The sequence below is a fragment of the Hypanus sabinus genome, chromosome 15 (genome assembly GCF_030144855.1).
Source record: "Hypanus sabinus isolate sHypSab1 chromosome 15, sHypSab1.hap1, whole genome shotgun sequence".
NCBI classification, from domain to species: Eukaryota; Metazoa; Chordata; class Chondrichthyes; order Myliobatiformes; family Dasyatidae; genus Hypanus; species Hypanus sabinus.
The window spans coordinates 58719346-58742346 of record NC_082720.1 but is presented as its reverse complement, the minus strand read 5'-3'; positions in this window follow the sequence as shown (position 1 = coordinate 58742346).

Below are 23001 nucleotides of genomic sequence, written 5' to 3'. Positions count from 1 at the left end.
TAAGTTGCAGGAGAGTATTAGTTGGGTGACTATCAGAAAAGGGAAAGAGAAGAGGCAGGCAGTGCAGAGTTCCCCTGTGGCTTTTCACCTCAATAATAATTATACTGCTTTAGATACTACTGAGGGGAACCAATCTACCAGGGGAAAGCTACAGCGACCAGGGCCCTGGCTCTGTGCCTCAGAAGGAAAGGGGGGGTGGGAAGAGGGCTGTAGTATTTATAGGGGATTCCATAGTTAGAGGAGCAGACAGGAGATTCTGTGGACATGAAAAAGACACTGAGATGGTATATTTCTTCCCAGGTGCCAGGATCAGGGATGAACAGACAGAAGTTGAGGTTAGAAAAAGGATGAAGTCCTGAAGAGAGATTATAGGAAACTAAAAAGAAACTCTACAAAGATAGTAATCTATTGATCGCTGCCTGTGCCATGTGTCATATGAGGGGAAGAATGGAATGATTTGGCAGATCAGACTCACCGTTATATGTTGTGAAATTTGTTCTTTGCGGCAGCAGTGCAATGCAATACAAGATAATAGAGAAAAAAATTGGATTAAAGTAAGTATGCATATATTAAACAGTTAAATTAAATAAGTAGTGCAAAAATAGAAATTAAAAAGTAATGAGATAGTGAAAAAGAATCTAGTGCTTTCCTAGCGCATATGACAAATAAATTTTTCTCAGTCTTCCAGCCAGATACAGGTACCAATTACTGTATAACCAACATTTCAATGACAAACTCAACTATATTCTTCAGAGATGATGCCTGGGCATGCCTAGTCCTGTAGTATTCATACCACTGTACTCTGTCCCTCCTGATTGGTTAGTTCTCATCCAGTCAGGTTTCTGCTCTCCCACCTTGTTTACAACCGAATTTCAGTTCTTACTTAGAGTGAGACCTTTATCTTTGTTAAAATATTTTCCTCTAGTTTTATTTCAATAGCTTCCTTTACCAGGCAGTCCCAAAAACCAATGGCACGACGCAATAGTTTTGGGCCATCAAAGGCAATCCTATGGCCATTGCAAATGCAATGGTCTGCGACCACCAATTTCTCCAGGTCCAAATGGATACACCTACTGTGCTTCTTGATGTGGGTTTCCACCATGCGTCCCATTTGGCTGATATACGCCCTCGGAACAGACGGGTGTGTGTTCCTTCATCTTACCCTTTCTGAAGTTCAGAAACAGTTCTTTTATCATAGTGGCATTGAGTGCAATGTTGCTGCCATGACACTCACAGATAAGTCCTGTTCCTAGATGCACTCTCGTCACCGTCTTGAAATTCTATCAACAATAGATGGCTGAAACAATAGAAAGCTGAAAAACAGGACTTCCAGCAATCTAGGAAATCCTCCTGGATTGCTGCCTGTGAAATGTGACAACGAGGACAAGAACAGGGTAAGAATCGGGTAATTTAGCAGGTAAACGTATGACAGAGTAACAGGTACGGGGGACAGGGGTTCAGATTTTTGGATCATTGGGATCTCTTCTGGGGAATGTATGACCTATATAAAAGGGGTGGGTTACGTCTGAACCCAAGGAGGTCCAATATTGTTAAAGGCAGCTTGCCAGAGTTGGTCAAGAGGGTTTAAACTAATTTTGCAGGGGGATGGGAACTGGAGTGATAGTGCTGAGGGTAAGGTAGTTGTTTACAAACAAAGTAATGCATAGTGAGGCTCCTAGTAAGGAGTGGCTGATGTTAAGGCGAAATTGCTGTCAACAAGATGAGTTGAAAAGGGTAAAAACAGGACTGAAGGTGTTATGTTTGAAAGTGCGCAGTATATGGAATAATGTAGATGAACTTGTAGCGCAGTTACAAATTGACATGTATGACTTTGTAGGCATTACTGAATGATACCTGAAAGAAGATTATAGCTGGGAGCTTAACATCTAAAGATACACATTGTATCGAAAGGACAGGCAGGTAGGCAGAGGTGGACCCTGATAGGAGTTATTTACAGATGCCCAAACAGTGGTCTACAAATTACAATGGGAGATAGAAAACACATGCCAAAAGTGCTGTGTCATGGGGGATTTCAATGTGCAGGTAGAGTTGGAAAATCAAATTGGTGCTGAATTTCAAGAGGGGCAATTTCTACAATATTGGACCCAAAACCGTTGACAATACTCCAAGTAAGGCCTGACTAGTGTCTTATTATGCCTCAGCATTATCTCAGATGGAAGACAGAAAAGGCATGTCAAAAGGGTAATGTTACGATCGTCATGGGGACTACAGTATGCATGCAGATTGGGAAAACCAGGTTGGTGCTGGATCACAAGAGAGACAATTTGCAGAATTCCTGTGAGATGGCTTTTCACAGCAGCTTGTAGTAGAGACCATGAGGGGATCAGCTACTCTGGATTTGATGTTGTGTAATAAACTGAGTTTGATTAAGGAGCTTAAGGAGGTAGTGATCATTATATGAAAAAATTCACCCTGCAATTTGAGAGGGAGTAAGCTAAATTCAATGTATCAATATTAAAGTGGAGTAAAGGGAATTGCAAAAGCATGAGCGAGGAGCAGACCAGATCTGATAGGAAGGGGAAATGACAAAATGGGAGCAATTCAGGAGGGGCAGGATAGATGCATCCCAAAGATGAAGCAATACATTTATGGCTGACAAGAGAAGTCAAAGACAACATAACAGCAAAAAAGGGGGTAAATAACACAGAAAAATTAACCCAAAGTTAGAAGATTGGTGAACTTAAAAACCAAAAGAAGACAATAAAAAGCCATAAGGAGTGCAAAGGTAAAAATGAAGGTAAGCCAGCCAATAATATCAAAGAGGATACCAAAATTTTTCTTAGATATATAAGGAGTAAAACAGAGGTACGAGTAGATAACAGACCCCTTGAAAAATACAATCTGGAAGTAATAATGGGGGACAAGGAAATGGAGGATGAATTGAAAAAGTATTTTGCATCAGTCTTCACCATGGAAGATATGAACAGGAACTGTAAGTTCAGAAGTGTCAGGGGGCAGAAGTGAGAGCAGTTTTTATTGCTAGGGAAATGGTGCTTGGGAATCTGAAAGTTCTGAAGGTAGACAAGTCACTTGGACCAGATGGACTACACACCAGGGTTCTAAAAGAGATAGCTGAAGAGATTGTGGAGTCATTAGTACTGGACTTTCAAGAAACAATAGATTTTGGCATGGTTCCAGAAGACTGGAAAATTGCAAATGGCACTCCACTCTTCAAGAAGAGAGGATAGCTGAAGAAACAAAATTATAGGCCAGTTAGCCTGATCTTAGTGGTTGGGAAGATGTTGGAGTTGATTGTTAAGGATAAGGTTTTGCGGTACTTGGAGGCACATGATAAAATAAGCCAAAGTCGGCATGAATTCCTTAAGGGTAAATCTTTTCTGACAACCTTTTATAATTCCTTGAGGAAATAACAAACAGGATAGACAAAGAAGAATTGGTGGATATCATGTACTTGGATTTTCGAAAGGTCTTTGACAAGGTGCCAATCATCAGGCTGTTTAGCAAGATAAGAGCTGATGTTACTTCACTAGAGGTGCTAACCTGGACAGAGCTTTAGCTGACTGGCAGGAGGCAAAGAGTAGAAATAAAGGGAAACTTTTCTGATTGGCTGCCTATGACTAGTGGTTTTCTGCAGGGTTCAGTCTTGTGACCATTTCTTTTCACAGTATATGTTAATGATTGTATGATAGAATTGATGGTTTTGTGGTTAGGTGTGTGGACAATACAAAGGTAGGTGGAGGGGCAGGTAGCATTGAGGAATTAGGAGACTGAAGAGGGACTTTGGCAGATTAGGAGAAAGGGCAGCAAAGTTGCAGATGGAATATAATATTGGGAAATGCATGGCCATGTGCTTTGGTGGAAGGAATAAAAGCGTTGTCAATTTCCTAAACAGGTAAAAAAAAAATCAGAAATCTGAGATGTAAAGGGATTTGGGAGTCCTCATGCTGGATTCCCTAAAGGTTATCTTAAAAGTTGAATCAGTGGTGAGGAAGACAAATGCAATATTAGCATTCATTTCAAAAGGACAAGAATATCCAAAAGCAAGGATATAATACTGAGCCTTTATAAGGCCTCACTTGGAGTATTGTCAATTGTTTTGAACCCCATATCTAAGCAAGGATGTGATGATATTGGAGATAGTTCAGAGGAGCTTCACAAGATTCCAGGAATTAAAGGGTTATTGTATGAAGAATGTTTGATGGTTCTGGGTCTGTATTCACTGGACTTCAGAAGAATGGGGGAATATCATTGAGAGGGGAATGGGTCTGCCATGATGAAATGGTAGAGCAGACTAAATTGGCCAAATGGCCTAATTCACCTCCAATATCTTATGGTCTTCTAATCTTATGGTTTAAATCTATTCCTGAACATTTGTACTGAGGAGTTAACAGGAGAGATGGAGGAAGAACTGATCTCCCTCCAAAATGACTGAGCTGAAGCCAAGCTTCAGACAATGATATCAAGACTTCAGGTTGCAGAAATAAGTCTCTGAATGTTATCCTGCACCATGGAAAAAGGTCAAGAGCTTCTTTATTGCCTTTCCAAAATTATATTTAGTGGAGTACAGTTTTAGTGCATTCATCAATTTCTTTCAAAGCAGCGAAACAGACTGCAAATTACTGAGCAAGGAGATCTGCGACTCTTCTAAGTGACATTCCGCCTGATGTTGAGAAGCTGGTATTGCTGCACCAAATCCATCCATTTCATTCAAAAGTAAAAGAGTAATCAAGTACTGAATATTGGAATATTAAGTACACTCTAAAATTGTTGATCAGAATTGTTTTTACTAATTAAATGAAGAGATTTTATTTGTACCTTTAAATGGACTTGAATAATATTTGCACTTATTTGTCACTGCTTTGAATTTGCAGTTCCTGATTTCTTTCCCTGTGCATTGTAAATCAAATTTTTAATGGCTTTTATCTTATGGCCAGAAAGGGAGAAAGGGACTCTGGGGATGTGGGCTGTGAGCCAAGGGGGTGAGAAACCTTAAAAAGTTTGGGAACCATTGGTTTAAACTAATTTGGCATGGTTGGGACTGGAGTGATAGGGCTGTAGACAGAGCAATTGGTATACAAGGAGAAACACTGTGAGGAAAGACAGGCATTTGAAAGGGCAAAACTACAGTCAGTGGGATGGGTTGAAATGTGTCTTTAAACTAAATAGTAGGTTCAACAGTTCAATAGTTTGGAAAAATAAGGACAAAATGAAAGAGGAAGAGAGTGCAGGAGAGATTACAAAAGTCTCCAGAATAAATAAAAAAATCAAAAAGATTAGAAAGGGATAAGAATTTAACTTCCAGTAATGTGAGAGTCAAAATTGAAAAGGTTGATGAGTACAGGACTGAAAGTATTTGAATATATTTGAATGCACTCAGTATACAGAATAAGATAGATGATCTTGTAGCACAGTAAGAAATTGGCAAGTATGTCATTGTGGGCACCACTGAGTCATGGCTGAAAAAAAGGATCATAGTTGGGAGCTTAACATCCAAGGATACACTGCCTTGAATGGGTAGGCAGGTAGGCAGAGATGAGTGGGTGACTCTGTTGGTAAAATCTATGAGTGTGGAACAAACAGCCAATGTTTCGAAGGGTTTCTGCATGGAATAATCATTGTTTATTTTCCTCTATAGGTGCTCTCTGACTTGCTGAGTTCCTCCAGGATCTGCAAAATCTCTTCTGTCTAGAATCAGACCAAGGCTGAAGCTTTGTATGGCAACTCTACTAAGAAGTTAATGTTGATTCAGGACTCTATTTGGAATTCAGTTTGTATCACTGGCCTGGCTATTACTGATTTATGTGCATAAATATTCAAATAACCTTATTCTTTCACAGTTCCTTTCTCTCCTGATTAAAAACATAGTTTGATGACATTTCTTGCATCAAAAACATTTCTTGGCTACAATATGGACATGCATTGTGGTTAAGTTTCTGGGCAAGTATTCAGAAATTAGTGTTTCTGATCCAGAGGTATCAGACCAAATCTCACAGCAGCTGGGAAATTCAAAGTCTGCCAAACCCTGAATATTAATCTAGGAACACACATAGAAAGTGTTGGAGGAATTCAGTAATGCGCTGAGTTCCTCCAGCACTTAGTGTGTGTTGCAGAAGATCTATGATCTGCAGAATCTCTTGTATTTATAGCATTAAGCCATGAAATGGTTGTCTTTATACATGAAAGCATTAAGTTCAGAAAATGCTCAGGATCGCAAGAGGCTGCAGAGGAATGTAGATTCAACGAGGTCCATCATGGGCACAATACACCCTACCATCAAGGACATCTTCAAAGTTCGAAGTTCAAGGTAAATTTATTATCAAAGTACATATATGTCACCAAAATTCTACTTTCAGATTTAATTTCTTGCAGGGATTCACAATAGAACAAAGAAATGCAATAGAATCAATGAGAAACTACACACAAAAACTGACAAGCAACTAATATGGCAACTGTTCAAATGCAAATAAATAAATATGCATACATAAATAAATAATATTGACTATTTGCATTGTAGAGTCCTTCAAAATGAGTGTGTAGGTTGTGGAATCAGCTCACAGCTGAGCTGAGTGAAGCTACCATAACTCAAGAAGGCGGCATCCATCATTAAAGGCTCTCACCACCCAGGGCATGCCAAGGAGCCTGAAGACCCACACTCAGTATTTTAGGAACAGCTTATTTCCCTTCACCATCCGATTACTGAAAGTCCATGAACCTTGAACACTACCTCAGTATTCTTCTTCTCATTACCATCATCATTATGTGCCATTTTGTATGATGTGGATGGTCATGGTCTTTCCATGACCATGACCATGATTGATTGACCTTGGCAATTGCCTTCTTCTAGTCTTTACAAAATGAGTGACTCCAGTCATCATCAATATTCTTCAGAGATTGTCTGCCTGATGTCAGTGGTCGCATAACCAGGACTTGTGACGTGCATCAGCTGCTCATACAACCATCTACTGCCTGCTCCCATGGCTTCACGTGACCCTGATCCGGGGCTAAAAAGGTGCTACACCTTGATCAAGGGTGACCTGTGGGCTAGTGGAGGGAAGGAGTTCCTTACACCTCCTTTGGTAGCGATGAATCTCCACCCTGCCACACAAATTCCTCTTTTATATTACTTATTTATTTTGTGCTCTGATTTTTATGTTTTGCTATGCTACTGCTGCAGCAACACAACACATTTCTTGACATACAGTATGTCAGTGATAATAATCCTGATTCTGAATTAACTCAGCTGGCATGACCTGGTTCACACATGTTTCCAGAGCTAACAATATAACAGAGCTATGGGGTCTCAACTAACCTCTGGAAATGGCCCAGCAAGCCATTCATTTCAAGGGCCAATAAACTAGCCTAATCAATCATGAATTCCTTATATAAAGCTACATCTCCATCAGTTTTACCTTCTAATCCATATGTCCCTTCTCCATTCTAACCAACTCATCTAATGTACTGGAATCTTGTCCGGTTGCATTATGGTCTGGTACAGAAACACCAATGCCCAAGAATGAAACGTCTACAAAAGGTGGTGGATACGGTCCAGTTCATCAATAGGAGAAGCTCTCCCCACCACTGAGCACATCTACAAGGAGCGTTGTCACAAGAAAGCTCCATCCATCATCAAGGACTCTCATCATCCAACAGGCCATGCTGTTTTCACGCTATAACCATCAAAAAGAGGTGCAAAATCTTCAGCTTTCTGACTACCAGGTTCAAAATCAGTTATTATCCTACAACGATCAGGCTTCAGAACCAGCATGGACATCTTCCCTCAGCACAACACTGAACTGATTATTGATTCACTATCAAGGACTCTACAACTCATATTCTCAGCATTATTTATTTATCTATTACTCATTGATTTTGCATTTGCACAATTTTTCAGTCTTTGTAGGTTTTCATTGATTTTATTGTACTGTTTTGTTGTATTGTGAATGCCTGTATTTGGTGACATATCCATACTGTGTGAAAGTCTTACACATGTATATATATATATATATATATAGATAGATAGATAGCTAAGGTGCCTAAGACCTTTTGCACAGTATTGTAATTGTCAACATGAAGTGGAGAGCAAGTTTGTAAATCTGGCGGGAGCAAAAGATGCTGTGAATGGTGAGATGGACTACTGGTTTAAACGTACCCAATGAATTGTTTATGGCAATTAATTCCTTAGATTCACCCTCCTCTGGCTAAAGAATGTCTTCATCTCTATCCTAAAGGGATGCGCTTCTACTCTGAAGTTGTGTCCTCTGGTCCTAGATCCTCTGCCAGTAATGGAAACATCCTCTCCACATTCACTCCTTTTAGACCTTTCAATATGTGGTAGGTTTCAATTAGACTCTTCTGAACTCCAGCAAGTACAAACCCAGAACCATCAAAAGCTCCTGTACGGAAACCTTTCCATTCCTAGGGTCATTCTCATAAAACCCCTCTTGACCCAAACAGCTCCCAATTCTGTAAATTTGTAGCATTAAATCCTTATATATCCTTTTCAAAATTCTATATGTTTCTATAAGGTTTTCTGTCAATCTTCTGAGTATAGTGTAGTCCCCAGTCACTCAGAAGGCAAAATTAACAACCAGCATATTTTTGGGATGTGGGAGTAAACAAGTAAACACATGTAGTCATAAGGAGAACATGCAAACTCCGCACAGACAGCACCAGAACCAGGAATGATTCCAGGTTGCAGAATCTATGAGGCTGCAGCTCTACTAGCTGTTTAAATGCTCTGCACTGTAAATATAAACACTTAATTTATATTTATATTGTATATTAATTATAAATATAAATTACAGTACTGTGCAAAAGTCTTAGGTACACATACACAACTAGGATGTCTAAGACTTTTGCATAGTACAGTATTTGTCAATGTGGAGTGGAGAGAAAGTCTGTAACTCTGGCAGGAGCAAAGGATGTTGGGAATGGTGAGGGTGGAGTGCCACTCGAGGGGTGTCGGACAGGTGGTAGGGAAGGAGTGCCAAGGGCGGTTAAGGGTAGCACAAGTGCAGACACACTCAGCCCTGAGAAACCAGGCAAGGTCATTTGATTCCAAACAATTTGTTTATTGATCCTTACAGAATGTCCTTCTGGTGCTTCCTTCTCCTTCCCCTCTCCCTTCCCCTTTTCCCAACCTTCATTCCCCTCTTCCTACACCCTTCCTATTCTTAGTCCATAGCAAAATCCCCTATCAGAATCAGGGCTATCATCACTCAGGCATGTCATGTTTTTTTTAATTGTGGCAGCAGTATAACACAATACACCAAATTATTACGGTACTGTGCAAAAGTCTTAGGAGCCCTTGCTATATATAGATATGCCTAAGACTTCTTCACAGTACTGTATATGTGTATGGTAGCCTATATATGAGCACCTCTTTTAACTTCAGCATGCAACCATTTCCATCCTAGACTTTAAAAACTGAGATCTCCTTTTGAAGCAGTTACAGAAACTCCACAAATCAAGGTTGGAAAAATCATAACCCAAATGAGGAGAAGAGAGGACATTGAAACGTTTTCGTCCTGGGCACATTTCCTTTAAGAAATTGATTCATTACATTTCATACCAGCTCATTTTGGTCGTTCTGATTTATTCCAGTAGGAATTCCATGCAATATATTGGCTGCAATCACTGCCAAAAACAACTTGTCAGTTTAAGTCAACATTAACTGCTTAGACCAGTTGAGGATTGTTTCATTAAGATCTTAACCTGATTATTTATTTAACTGCTGGGTGTAGCAGACTGACATATGGCTGCTTAATCTTGATGTTCGTCCCACTATATTAAATGTGAAGGACTTTAATGAAAGAAAAGCAAAAATGGTATTTCAATTATTTCAGTGCTCAGCTGGAATGGGCACTTTTATTTATTTCTTTGTTTATTTAGTGATACAGTGTGGAGTAGGCCCTTTGAGCCACAACATCCCAGCAACCCCCAACAACACTGATTTAACCTTAACCTACTTACAGGAAAATCTACAATGACCAATTAACATACTCAGTACGTCTTTGGACAGTGGGAGGAAACCAGCACATCCTGGGAAAACCGATGTATTCCACATTCAGATTCTTTACAGGACGACGCCAGAATTGAACTCCGAACTCCAGAACTCCTGAGCTGTAATAGTGTTGTCGCACTGACTGCTACCCACTGCGTTGCATCATGGCAGGTTTCAATGCAATCCCTCCTCTGGGATAGCTTTGACGACGTGTGTCAGACGGAAGTAAAGTATAAATGCTCTGAAAACTGATGGTCTGTCGCAAATCTGAAGCTCACCTACATGTTTAATGAAAGCATTTCTAAACATGATCAGGAACACTGGAGTTTTCAGATCTGATGTAGATAGTGAACCCAGGAACACTAACTCACTATTCCTCTTTTGCATAATTTATTTATTTTTGTAACTTGTAAAAACTTTTCTGTCTTGCATTGTATTGCTGATAAAAAGCAATAAATTTCATTATAGTTGTCAGTTATAATAAACCTGATTGTAAGTTACGAGAAAGAAGATAATTTTCTGGATATAGGAGATTCTGCAGACACTGGAAATTCAGAATAACACATATAAAATGCCAAAGGAACTCAGCAGGTCGGGTAGTGAATAAACAGTCAAAGTTTCAGGCCCAGACTCCATATCGTGACTGAAAAAGAAGGGGGGAAAGTGGCAGAACAAAAAGATGGGTATAGGGGAAGGAGGACAAGCAAGAAGGTGATACCTGAAGCCAGATGGGTGGGAGAGAGGGAGGGATGAAGAAAGAAGCTGGGAGGTGATAGTTTGAAAAAGTATAGCACTGGAGAAGGAGGAATCTGATAAGAGAGGAGAGTGGACCATAGGAGAAAGGAAAGGAGAATGGGCACCAGGGCAGGTGATAGGCGGATAAGGAAGTAAGAGGCTAGAGTGGGAAAATGAAGAAAAGGGATATTTTCTGAACTTGGAATTCAGATTGGGAAGTGCATGAATAGATTTCGTGCAATATCTTACTCTGATCTCCCAAGATGTTAGAGAGATGCCAATGTGTTGGAAAGTTACAAATGTGGTACTGTGCAAGAAATGGCTTAAAGATATTCCTGCTAATGACAGCAAAAACCCATTGTAATGAGAGCCTGATAACATTACGGAGATGCTGCAGACTTTCATCTGAAAGGATCCAAGCCTGAAGCTATGTGCAGATCTCAAATCCAACTACTTATCAAATGCTTTATGGTCTGAGAATCTGGTCCAGCACCGCCCAGCAGAGAATGGAGACTGATATCACCACCGAGCAGAATCAGGTTTATTATCACTGACATATGCTGTGAAATTTGTTGTTTCATGGCTCAGTACATTGCAATACATAAAATATGATACAATTACTGCAATAAATATATATTAAAATAAGTAGAGCAAAACTAGCGAGGCAGTGTTCATGGTTTCATGGACCATTCATAAATAGAGTCTTCGATTCATGGATTTCTGCAGCATATAAGCAATACCTATCCAAATTTATGCTAAACATTGAAATCTATCTTGCATCCACCACTTCCCCTAGCAGCTCGTTCTACACCCTCTGTGTGAATAAGTCTCCCCCTCATGTTCCCCTTAAACATTACTGGTTAGCACAATGCTTTACAGTACACATGCCCTGGGTTCAATTCCCACCGCTGGTGTTTGTATATTCTTCCCATGACTATATAGGTTTTCTCCAGGTTGCTGGCCGGTGTGGTTCGAAGAGCCAGAAAGGCCTATTCCACGCTGTACCTCAATAAATAAATACATTGTATCTTTCACACTTCATCCATGACCTATAGTTCTAGTCTCACCCAACTTTAGAGGAAAAAGCCTGCTTGTATTTAGCCTATCTATACCCCTCATAATTTTGTATTCCTCTATCAAATCTCCCCTCATTCTCTTATGCTCTAGGGAATACAAGTCCTAACCCATTCAACCTTTCTCTATAATACAGGTGCTCAAGTCCTGGCAAAATTCTTTTAAACTTTCTCTTGATTTTTTCAATGTTTTTGATATATTTCCTGTAGTTAGGTAACCACAACAGCACGTAATACTCCAAATTAGACCTCACCAACATCTTCTACAACATAGCATCCTAACTCCTGTACTCAATTCCTTGATTTATGAAGGCTAATGTGCGGAAAGATCTCTTCATGGCCCTATCTATCTGTCCCACCACTTTCAAGGAATTTTGGATTTGTTTTCCCATGTTACTCTGTTCTACCACACTCCTCGGTACCCTACTGTTCAGCAGGCATGTCCTACCCCTGTTTGTCCTACCAAAGTGCAACACCTCTTACATAGCTGCATTAATTTCTATTTGCCATCTTTCAGCTCATTTTTCCAGCTGGTCCAGATCCTGCTGAAGTTTTGACCGATTTCCTCATTCTCCACTACACCTCTAATCTTGGTGTCATCTGCAAATTTGCTGATCCAGTTAACCACATTATCATCCAGATCATTGATATAGATGACAATCAGCAACAAGCTCAGTCCCAACTCCTGCAGCACACCACTAGTCACAGGCTTCCAGTCAGAGAGGCAACCATTAAAAACCACTTGCAGACCTCTTGTAAAGTCAATGTCTAATCCAATTAACCACTTCATCCTCAACACCAAGCTCCTGAACTTGAAATCTGATTCCAGAGGCAAGAGGCTTTTCTTGAAGTGTTAATGGCAGGACCATGCATGGATTAAACACCACCCACAGACTAAAGCAGTGGTTCCAGGTGAAGCAACAATTCACTCATACCTCAACCAGTCCAGTGCGGTGTTTCTAAAATCGTCTCCTCTACACTGGGAAATTAGCCATAGATTGTGTGACCATATTGCAGAGTATCTGCATTCATTCAATGTAGGACCTGAAATTCCTGTTACTTTTCTCTTTCCCACTTTGACCTATGAAGGAGTGAGATGAAAAACTAAAGTGTCCTCCCGTGTATAATTTATGTTCTCTTGTGAATGATGTTCGTCTGAGGCAGTGTGTTTGGGATGCTGCTGCAAGTAATTTTTTCAAGATGTCTGTAAATGTGCTTGTGTATATGACAATAAACTGACTGTTGATGACAAGAGTTCAGGGATACCCAAGTGCAGAGGGAGAGACACAGACACAGATGAACTGTTCACTGAGTTTTCATAAGAATTGTACAGAACAAAGAAAAATAATATATACTCGGCCAACAGGGATACTAACTAAACACTCAGACTAACTAAAAACTAACATCACTGCAGCTTGAAAGCAGTAACCGAGAACTAAATTAATACTGCTCCCTTGACAGCATCTATCTAAATCACTAATCTTCTGTCCCAAAATGTGGACTAAGGTAAGCAAGGAACATTGTCGTCACTGTGCCTCAATTAAGATTTGGCAAGACTGAAACAAAAGGAAGAGAGTTAAATACGACTACAAAGGAACATAATTGGCTGAAATATGAGCATCCTTACATGCGTGATTGCAGTCTTCTAGCTGTCGCATGGGAGAGTGCCCAAACTCCATGGCAGTGTCTGCGTTTGTGACAGTTAACTTTCACTTTGACTTTAACCTGCTACTTAATGGATTTATCTTTAATTGATCAATCTCCTGTAAAAAAGTGCTTTGCACATTCATTGTATATACACTACTCATAGTGAGTCAAATTTCAAAATAAGTTTATTACAAAAATACAAATGTCACCATATACAACCCTGAGATTCAGTTTCTTGTGGGCAAACTCAGTCAATACAAGAAACACAATAGAATCAATGAAATCAATAGAATCACCCAGCAGGACAGACAAACAACCCATGTGCAAAAGATAACAAACTATGCAAATACAAAAGGAAAAAAAATTGTAATAATAAATAAATAAGCAATAAATACTGAGAAAATAAGACCATAGGTTGTGGAAACAACACACACAAAATGCTGGTGGACCATAGGTTTTGGGAACAGTTCAGTATTGGGGTAAGTGAGGTTATGAGAAGTTATCCACACTGGTTCAAGAGCCTGATGGTTGAGGGTTAATAACTGTTCCTGAACCTGGTGGTGTGGGTGTTGAGGATCCTGTACCTTCTTCCTGATGACAGCAGCGAGAAGAGAGTATGGCCTAGGTGATGAGGGTCTTTGATGATGGATGCTGCTTTCCTGTGACACCACACCATGTAGATGTGGGAAGGGTTTTACCTGTGTTAAATTGGGCTGTCTCTACTACTTTTGGTGTGGGTTGCTCCAGATTTCCAGCATCTGCAATCTTTCTTTTGTCTCTTAATAGATATCTAGCCCTGTGATTTGGTGTAGTCACACCATACATTCTTGACATTGGCTCAAGATGTACTAGTGTTCAAGTAACACCTGTACCATGAATATTTTAAGCAAAGATGCATCAAGTCTAGGCAGCTGCATGTTCAGTACAGTACAAATTTGAAAGGATAAATCCTGATCAAAGAGATTCTGTAGATACTGGAAATCCAGAGTAACACACACAATGCGGTGCAGGAACTCAACAGGTGAGGCAGCGACTATGGAGAGGAATAAACATTTACGTTTCACGCCTTCATAAGGATTGGAAAGGAAGGAGGAAGAAGCCACAATAAAAAGTTGGGGGGGTGGGGGTGGGGGCGGGGGGAGAAGACTCCAGTCTGGCTGTTGATAGGTCAAAGCAGGTGAGGGGGAAGGAACATGGTTGAAGTGAGAAGTTGGGAGCTGATAGGTGGAAAAGGGCAAAGAGCTGAAGATAAAGGAATTTAATTGGAGAGGATAGTGGCCCATGGGTGAAATGGGAGGAGCACCAGAGGGAGGACATGGGCAATGAGGAGAAGAGGAGGGGTATGAAGGGAGTCAGAATGGAGAATGGAAAAAGAGAGTAGTGGATGAGTGAAAAATTAACAGATGTTAGAGAAATCTACATTCATGCTGTCAGTTTGGAGGCTACCCAGGTGGAATATGAGGTGTTCTTCTCCCACTTGAGTGTGCCTCATCATGGCAGTAGAGGACACTAAGGGCAGACATATTGGAATGGGAATAGGAATAGGAATAAATCCTGATCACTTTCTGGAAATCATTCAATCACTGACTGACTCTCTACATGTTAAATCAATTTTCCATCCACAAAAGTACTTTTATTTAGATTTGGTTTAAACCGCTAACAATGTACAAAACCATTGCCTATTCATCTGCCACAGACGGTCTTCAGTGCAACTATTGAATTGTTTTCAAGAGAAGGTACACTGCATTGAAATGAACATTATTCCAAAGTGTTGGTGGACATGCACATTGCTTAAGGTATTAAATCTTGTATAATCTGCTGATCTCTGCACATAACTGCTGCGCACATCAAGGATTGATCAATTATCTATCTTTGCATAAAACCTACAGAAAATATTTCATTAAGCAGATTGTTAGGTGCTTACAGTTGGAAGGAATTACTGTTTAGTTGAATAGCCTACATTTTGTTACCAATGTGACAACACAGTTAGTGATCCTGGTCTTAATATTTGAAGAAAATTATTCAGCAATTTAAAACAGGAAGGCAGATCCACTAAATATCTCAAAGTTACAATTTTTTTGCCCTTGTTAGTCAGGGTTGACTCTCCACTGACTGTGATATGCAAGCCAATGTAGAAGCCAAGCAGTACGATATGGAGAGCAAGCTGGGGACCATGCAGCAGGCTCCCCTCTCCACAGCTGATGAATCAAAAGGAATGGCAGAGACTGATACAATTTGGCAGCAACAGCTTTGCAAGAATTGCTAGTCAGCATTGAACTCAGAGTACGACTGCCTTAGTATCTCCAGCTTCAGACTTTTCAAAATCCTTACCCGTGGGTGGGTTCAGACACAAGGCAGAATAGGTTTGAGATCAGAATTTTCCTTCTAGTAGATAAACTGCCAACCATGGCTGACAAGCCCCATCAGCCTTAAATGATTGGGTTAAAGGCACCAATAACCCACCTTTGCCCCTTCTCCTGCCAGTAGACACGGTTCTGCTGGACTTAGTAGCTAAGCCACATATGAAGGCCAGGAGCTGGACTTGATTGTCAGAGGCTATTTGAGACATACGCCATTGAAAGCATTTAACAGATAGTGGGAGCTTATCCCTACTACTCGTCCCAGGTACAGAACCTTAAGGAAGCAATGTTCATTAAATACTTTGAATTGCATTGCAAAGGTGCATTGTATTGCCTAGATCATTAAAGGAGTTGCATTGAAAGGAGTAAAATCGCTGTGCTTTAGTGACAAGTATAAAGCATATACATTATTTCATAATATAACTAAACAGTCAAGTCCTATTAAGAGATATTTTTCTCCACAAATTAAGTGGCACAATAGAGAGTGTTCAGCATAATGTGATTAGAGCACCAGTGAGCCAAGTTCAATAGGACACTATCTGTAAGAAGTTTGTATGTTTTCCCAATGACTGCATGGGTTTCCTCCACATGCTCTAGTTTCCTCTCATATTCCAAGTATGTATAGGTTAACGGGTCAAATTGTCACATGTCTGTAATTGAGTGGGGCGGGCTTGTTGGGCCAGAAGGGCTTGTTACCATGGCCCATATCTGAATAAATTAATCAGTCAATTAATTAATACTATCAATATATAGATAGATAAATTAATTTATTGCCTAATTATCAATTTATTAACACTAGTTAATTAGTTGATTAACTTAATTAATTAAATTCTTTGATGGAGCTATGACCAAGGTAGATAAAAGGTGAAGCTAGTCCTATTACGAGGAGCTAGATAGGATATCTGGTTGAGTGGTGATGCAAAAGCAAACTCTCAATCTATGCTAGTAAGGTGAAAGAATTGATTGCTGACTTCAGGAAAGGGAAGGAGGGTGAGCATTTGGGATTCGGCAGTAGACAGGTCTATAAATTTAAATCCCTGGGTATTAACATGTGAGATGGCCCACGCTGGGCCCATCAGGTAGAAGTGATCATAAGGAAAACACACCAATATCATTTTGTCTTTGGAGGCTAAGGAGTGTTCACCTTGTCACACAGCATGCTAACAAACTTCTACACATGAACTTTTGGAAGTATCCTGACTGGTTGCATTATGATCAATGAGGCAGCTCTAATGTGCAGGAGCATATGTTCAGTGGGCAATTTCTTTGGCACAGGAGTGGGATCCAATGTGGTTTTCTGATGCTATAACCCAACCATTTCAAAATTCAGCATATTGTGCACTCAGAGATGTTCTTCTGCACACCACTGTTATAATGGGTAGTTATTTGAGTTACTGTTGCCTTCCTGATAGCTTGAACCAGTCTGGCCATTCTTCTCTGATCTCTCTCATTAATAAGGATTTTTTTGGCCATAGAACTGCTGATAATTGAACCTTTGTTTTCACACTGTTCTCTGCAAACTCTGGAGACTGCTGTGCATGAAAATCCCAAGTGATCAGCAATCTATGACATACTCAAACCACTCCATTTGGTACAAACAACCATTCCAGTCAAAGTTACTTAGATCACATTTCTTCGCCATTCCGATGTCAGGTCTGAACCACAATTGAACCTCTTTACCATGCCCGGATGCTCTTTATGCATTGAGATATTGTCACATGATTGGCTAATTAGATATTTGCGTAACGAGCAGGTGTACCTAATAAAGTGGTTACTCAGTGCAAAAACCTGCAGCAGGTAGTGGTCTCTGGATAATGTATCACAGCCACATCCCTCCCCACCATCTATAGTATCTACATGAAGCATTGTTTCAAGAAGGCAACAATTATACTGGAACAATCTGAACCATCACATCTTCTCATTGATACCGTCAGGTACGAAGTACAGAAGCCTGAAGTCCCGCCCACCAGGTTGAGGATCATCTACTTCCCTTCAACAATCCACAACCTAAGCACACTCATAGTATTGCAACACTATGACCAACTATATATACACAAACATTTGTATATATATATATACATCCTTGCTCTCCACTCCACCTTGATAAATACAGTACTGTGCTAAAGTCTTTGTCACCTCAGATTTCTGATATGCTTTCAGATGATATGGCCTCCACAGAGCCCCGATCTCAACAGCAAATGATAAAGTGCAAGATCATAATGAGGTAGGTTGTGAAATCAAAAGTCCATCTTATCACACAGGAGGACAATCAAGAATGCAATAACAGTCCTTGAGCTGATGGTACCTGCTTTCAGACAGTTGTATTTTCTTCTCAATGGGAGAGGGAAGCATCTGAAGAAAAGAAACAGAGTTAATACTTCAAGTTGAAGATCCTTCATTAAACAAAGGGAGAGACTATATTGTAAAGTTAGTTTTATGATCTTCACACCTAAATATTCATCTAGGTTCAAAGACCAGCATTTCATGAGGAACAAAGAGGATTTTACAAAACCTTCTACAATTTTGATTGGGATGGACGAGGGTTGTATACTGCATACATACTTTTGATAATAAATGTACTTTGAACTTTAAAATAGCAGAGACCAAGTAAATACTGGAAAGACTGTCAAAACAGATCCATGGGAGATTTATGAGTTCACAAATGATTGACTGAATCAAGGTATGTATCTGCTGAAATATAACTGTTCTGATCCTGAGAGTTCTTCATAACCCAGATAGTTTGCATGTCAGAAAAGTGGCCACCTACCAACATAGTTAAGACACGAGCCAACTAAAAGAAAAGCTGTAATTAAACCAGGTTGTTTAATGCTCCATTCAGATGTTGCCATAGAAGAGGCATTGAGGAGATTGAGAAGAGCACATTGGCAGCCTTTAAAAACCTTCTGGATAAGTACACGGAGATGAAAGTTTTCAAGTTTCATGAGCCAAACAGGGCCAGGTGGGACTAGATCGCTAGACATTACAGTCAGGATAGATGAGATGGGCCAAAGGGCCTATCTCCCTTCTGCATGACTCTGCAGTGTTGGGAATGATATTGATTTATTATTGTGACTTGCACCAAGATCCAGTGAAAAGTTTCTCTGCATACTGATTATACAGGTCAAATTATTACTCCGCATATTGAACTAGAATAAGATAAAGCAATAACAACATAGTATAAACTGTAAAAGCTACAGTGAAAGTGCAGTGTAGATAAACAATAAGTTAGGATCATAATGAGGTAGATTATAAGGGCAAGAGTCCCTCTTATCATACAAGGGGTCTTTTCAAGAGTCTGTTAACAGTGTAAACCTGGAGGTACAAGCTTTCAGGCTTTTGTAGCTTCTGCCTGATAAAGGGAGAAGAGCGAATATCCAGGATATGTGGGTCTTTGATTACGTTGGAAGCTTTACCAAGGCAGCAAGTTGTATAGACTCACACCACAGAGGGGGAGCTGGCATCTGTGATATGCTAAGTAATGCTCGTAACTCTCTGCAGTTTGTTGTGGTCATGTACAGGGTAGTTGCCATACTAAGTGGTTATGCATTCAGACAGAATGGTGCATTGATAAAAATCAGTAAGAGTCAACAGGGACATGTGGGATATCTCCTGAAGAAGTGGAGGCATTGATGAGAGCTCTTGATTATGAGATTGAGGTCAGACCACGACAGGTGATGTTCACACCTAAGAACTTGAAGCTCTCAACACTGTTGAAGCAGACAGTGGTGACTTCATGCCTGAAATACTGCAGCAGCTGACAAATCCAACCTGCTGGAGGCCCAAACACTTGATTGTATGTACAACTGTATGCAATTCGAACATTTGTAACTTGGGTAGGATCTTATATCTATTTTTATGAGCCACAGTGGTCTGCTGATCCACAAGGTTTACAATCCCACAAGGTAGTATCAACTACCAAGCTTACCTCTATCCCAAAACTCTTTGGAAATGAAAATGCTCAGATCCAATTGAAATGAACCATTCATCAGCCTAACAAAATGTTGGTAAGTCCAATGTTTTCCCATCAAACATCTTTGCAGGACAATAGATTAATATCATTCAGCATAATTTCCTAGTTACAATGGGCGGCTTAACTCAGTTGATCAATTCATTGACATAAAGTTCAAAGTTCATTGTTCAAAATAAATTTATAATTATTGTGGGCATTCACAGGTAAAATATACATAATAAACTGTATGGAAAATTATAAATAAACAAAAAGTGACATTTTAAGAATTTTATTTAGGGATACAGCCCAAAGAGAAACATACCTATTTAACCCTAGCCTAATCTTAAGACAACTTACAATGGCCAATTAACCTACTAATCAGTACATCTTTGGACTGTGAGAGAACATACAAACTCTTTACAGCCTGCTCTGGAATTGAATTCCGTCACCCTGAGCTGTAATGCTGTAATAACCTCATGATAACCACTACGCTACCATGGCACCCTATGTGCAAAAGATGACGGACTTTGCAAATATAAAAGTAATACTTAGAATATGAGTTGTAAAGAATGCTTAAAGTGAGTCTATATGTTGTTGAGGTGAGTGAAGTCATCCACGCCAGTACAGGAGGCTGACGGTAACTATACCTGAACCTGGGTGGCGTGGGATAACAGAGAGAGTACAAAAGAGATTCACTGGGATATTATCTGAATTGGATGACTTTAGTTGACAGGCAAACACATCACTTGATGTACTTATCACATGAAGTGCAACCTAATTGTAGGTCTATTGAATAGTGCTAAGACAAATGTGAAGCTGACAAAAAGATAAGATAACAGTTCAAACTGAGTTCTTGAGCACTCAGGATCAACTTGTCTGGAGAAATGGAAATCAACAGTTGTGGCTTGCAGTCTGGGGATACATTGATGAAGGGGGAGCAGGATTCAAATTTCAAGATTCAAGATTGTTTAATGTCATTCTCAGGACACACATGGAAAGGACAACAAAATAATTGTTCCCCAGATTCAATGTAGCACAAAAAAACCCCACAAAGCACAATAACAATTTTAAAAAGCACAAGTATAAATGCCCAAGATAGCTCTTATATGTAGAATGATTGTATGTCCATAAAGTGACACTAAACATAGCAGTGTCTGTAAAATCAAGTCAAGTTTACTGTCATTTAACTATATACACGTATATTGTCAAATGAGACAATGTTTCGCTAAACCAGCATGTAAAGCACATAATACATGTAACACACAATAACTTAAAAAGTTTAAGATAAAATCTACAGTTGAATCATGCATAAATAACAAACTAAAGTATATAGATTAAATATTGTAAGGTACAGAACAGACTAACCAGTGACACTATGAAAGTGATGCGGTAGGGAACTCAGAAGGAAGCAACTATTTCCCATCCTGACCATTCTTATTTTTATGCTTTGGAGTCTCCTGCCTGTTGGTAGAAAGTTGGAGGATGCTGGATAGATGTGTGGGATCCTTGATAATACTAAGGGTCCTGTGTATGCAGCACTCTTGATGAATGTCCCCGATCCACTTTGATCCTCTCAGTGTCTAAGAGTCCAGTCCAATGTTCAACTGCTCCCATAGCAGAAGGAGATGCAACTTGTCAGGACACTGTCAGTGGTGCTGCTGTAAAATTCAATTAAAATAATTAAGATGGCAGTAGTGGGGGGGGGGGAGGGAGAAGAACCTCACTTGCCTCAATCTCCTTAGCATCTGTACACTGGAATCAAGCATCTGTAAATGACAGACAGGATATGACAAAGTAGCGTGGTTAGGTGATATGGTGGGCGAGTTAGTGGATGGAGATGTTGATCAGCCTTACTTCTTGTGGAAAGTAACTGTTTCTGTGTCTGTTGATTCTAGTATGGAAGCTACGCAGTGGGAGTGGGACAAACAGTCCATGAGCAGGGTGTGTGAAGTCCTTTATGACGTTACCGACCATTTTCTAGCATCTTTCTGAATAAAGAAAAAAGAGAAGCTCACCTGTCTGGAGGAAGTGTATGTACAGAGAGATGAATACTGGAGAGATACACAAGGAAAGGGCAGAATGAGAGGGAGTTCAGATGGTGGCAACTAAATGGACCTTTCTCAGCTTAATAAATTGTAACTACACCCTAACCTATTCTCCATGATAAACAGCTCATGGAGAAGTTTGGAGTTCAATTTTACTGCTGTCTGTAAGGAGCTTGTATATTTTCTCTCTGACCATGTGGGATTCTTCCTGTAGTCTAAAGCTGAACAGGCTATTGTAAATTGTCCTGCGATTAGGCCAGGGTTAAGTAGTTGGGTTGCTGGGTGGTGCAGCTCACTGGGCTAGAAGGGCCTGTCTGTGCTGTATCTCTAATTTACTGCTAGAGCCTCAGCATTGGATGAATTGTAGACAAATGTGCAGACACCTCTAAGGTTGACTGAAAACAGACAAGAGACACAACAGACTGCAGATGCTAGAATAACAGGTCTATAAACTGTTGGCATGAATTATCCAGAACTGTTCCCTGTCTTTTCTCTCTTCACCTGAACTATGCAATTCCTCCTAAACCCACCTCCTGTCCCCACCGTCCTATTTCTTTCTCCACTTTCATCCATTCCATCACCCTAAACATTTCAAGAGTTATGCTAATGATTGGGGTGACAGAAGTCATAGCTTTGTGGCCATGTTTGTGGGTGATTACAAGAATAGGTGGAGGGCAGGTAGTGTTGAGGAACTAGGGAGTCTGCAGAAGGACTTGGACCAGATAAAGGGAATGGGCAAAGACAAAATAAATTATAGGGAAGCGTTTGGTCATGCACTTTGGTAGAAGGAATAAAGGCGTAGGCTACTTTCTAAATGGAAAGCAAATTCAGAAATTGGAGTTGCAAAAGGAGCTCAGAGTCTTGTGGAAGATTCCCTAAAGATTAACTTGCTGGTTGAGTCAGTAACAAGAAAGGCAAATCCAATATTAGTATTCATTTTGAAAGGACTAGAATATAAAGACAAAGATGCAAATCTGAGGATTAATGAAACATTGGTCAGACCACATTAGGAGTATTGTGAGCCATTTCCGGCCCCATATCTAAGAAAAGATGTGCTGGCATTGGAGTGGGTAAAGAGGAGGTTCAGTCCTGAAATCATTCTTGTGAAAGGGAATGAAAAGGATTTGATGGCTCTGGGTCTGTGCTCACTGGAGTTTAGTCAAATGAAGGGGAATCTCAATGAAACCTATTGAATATTGATAGGCCT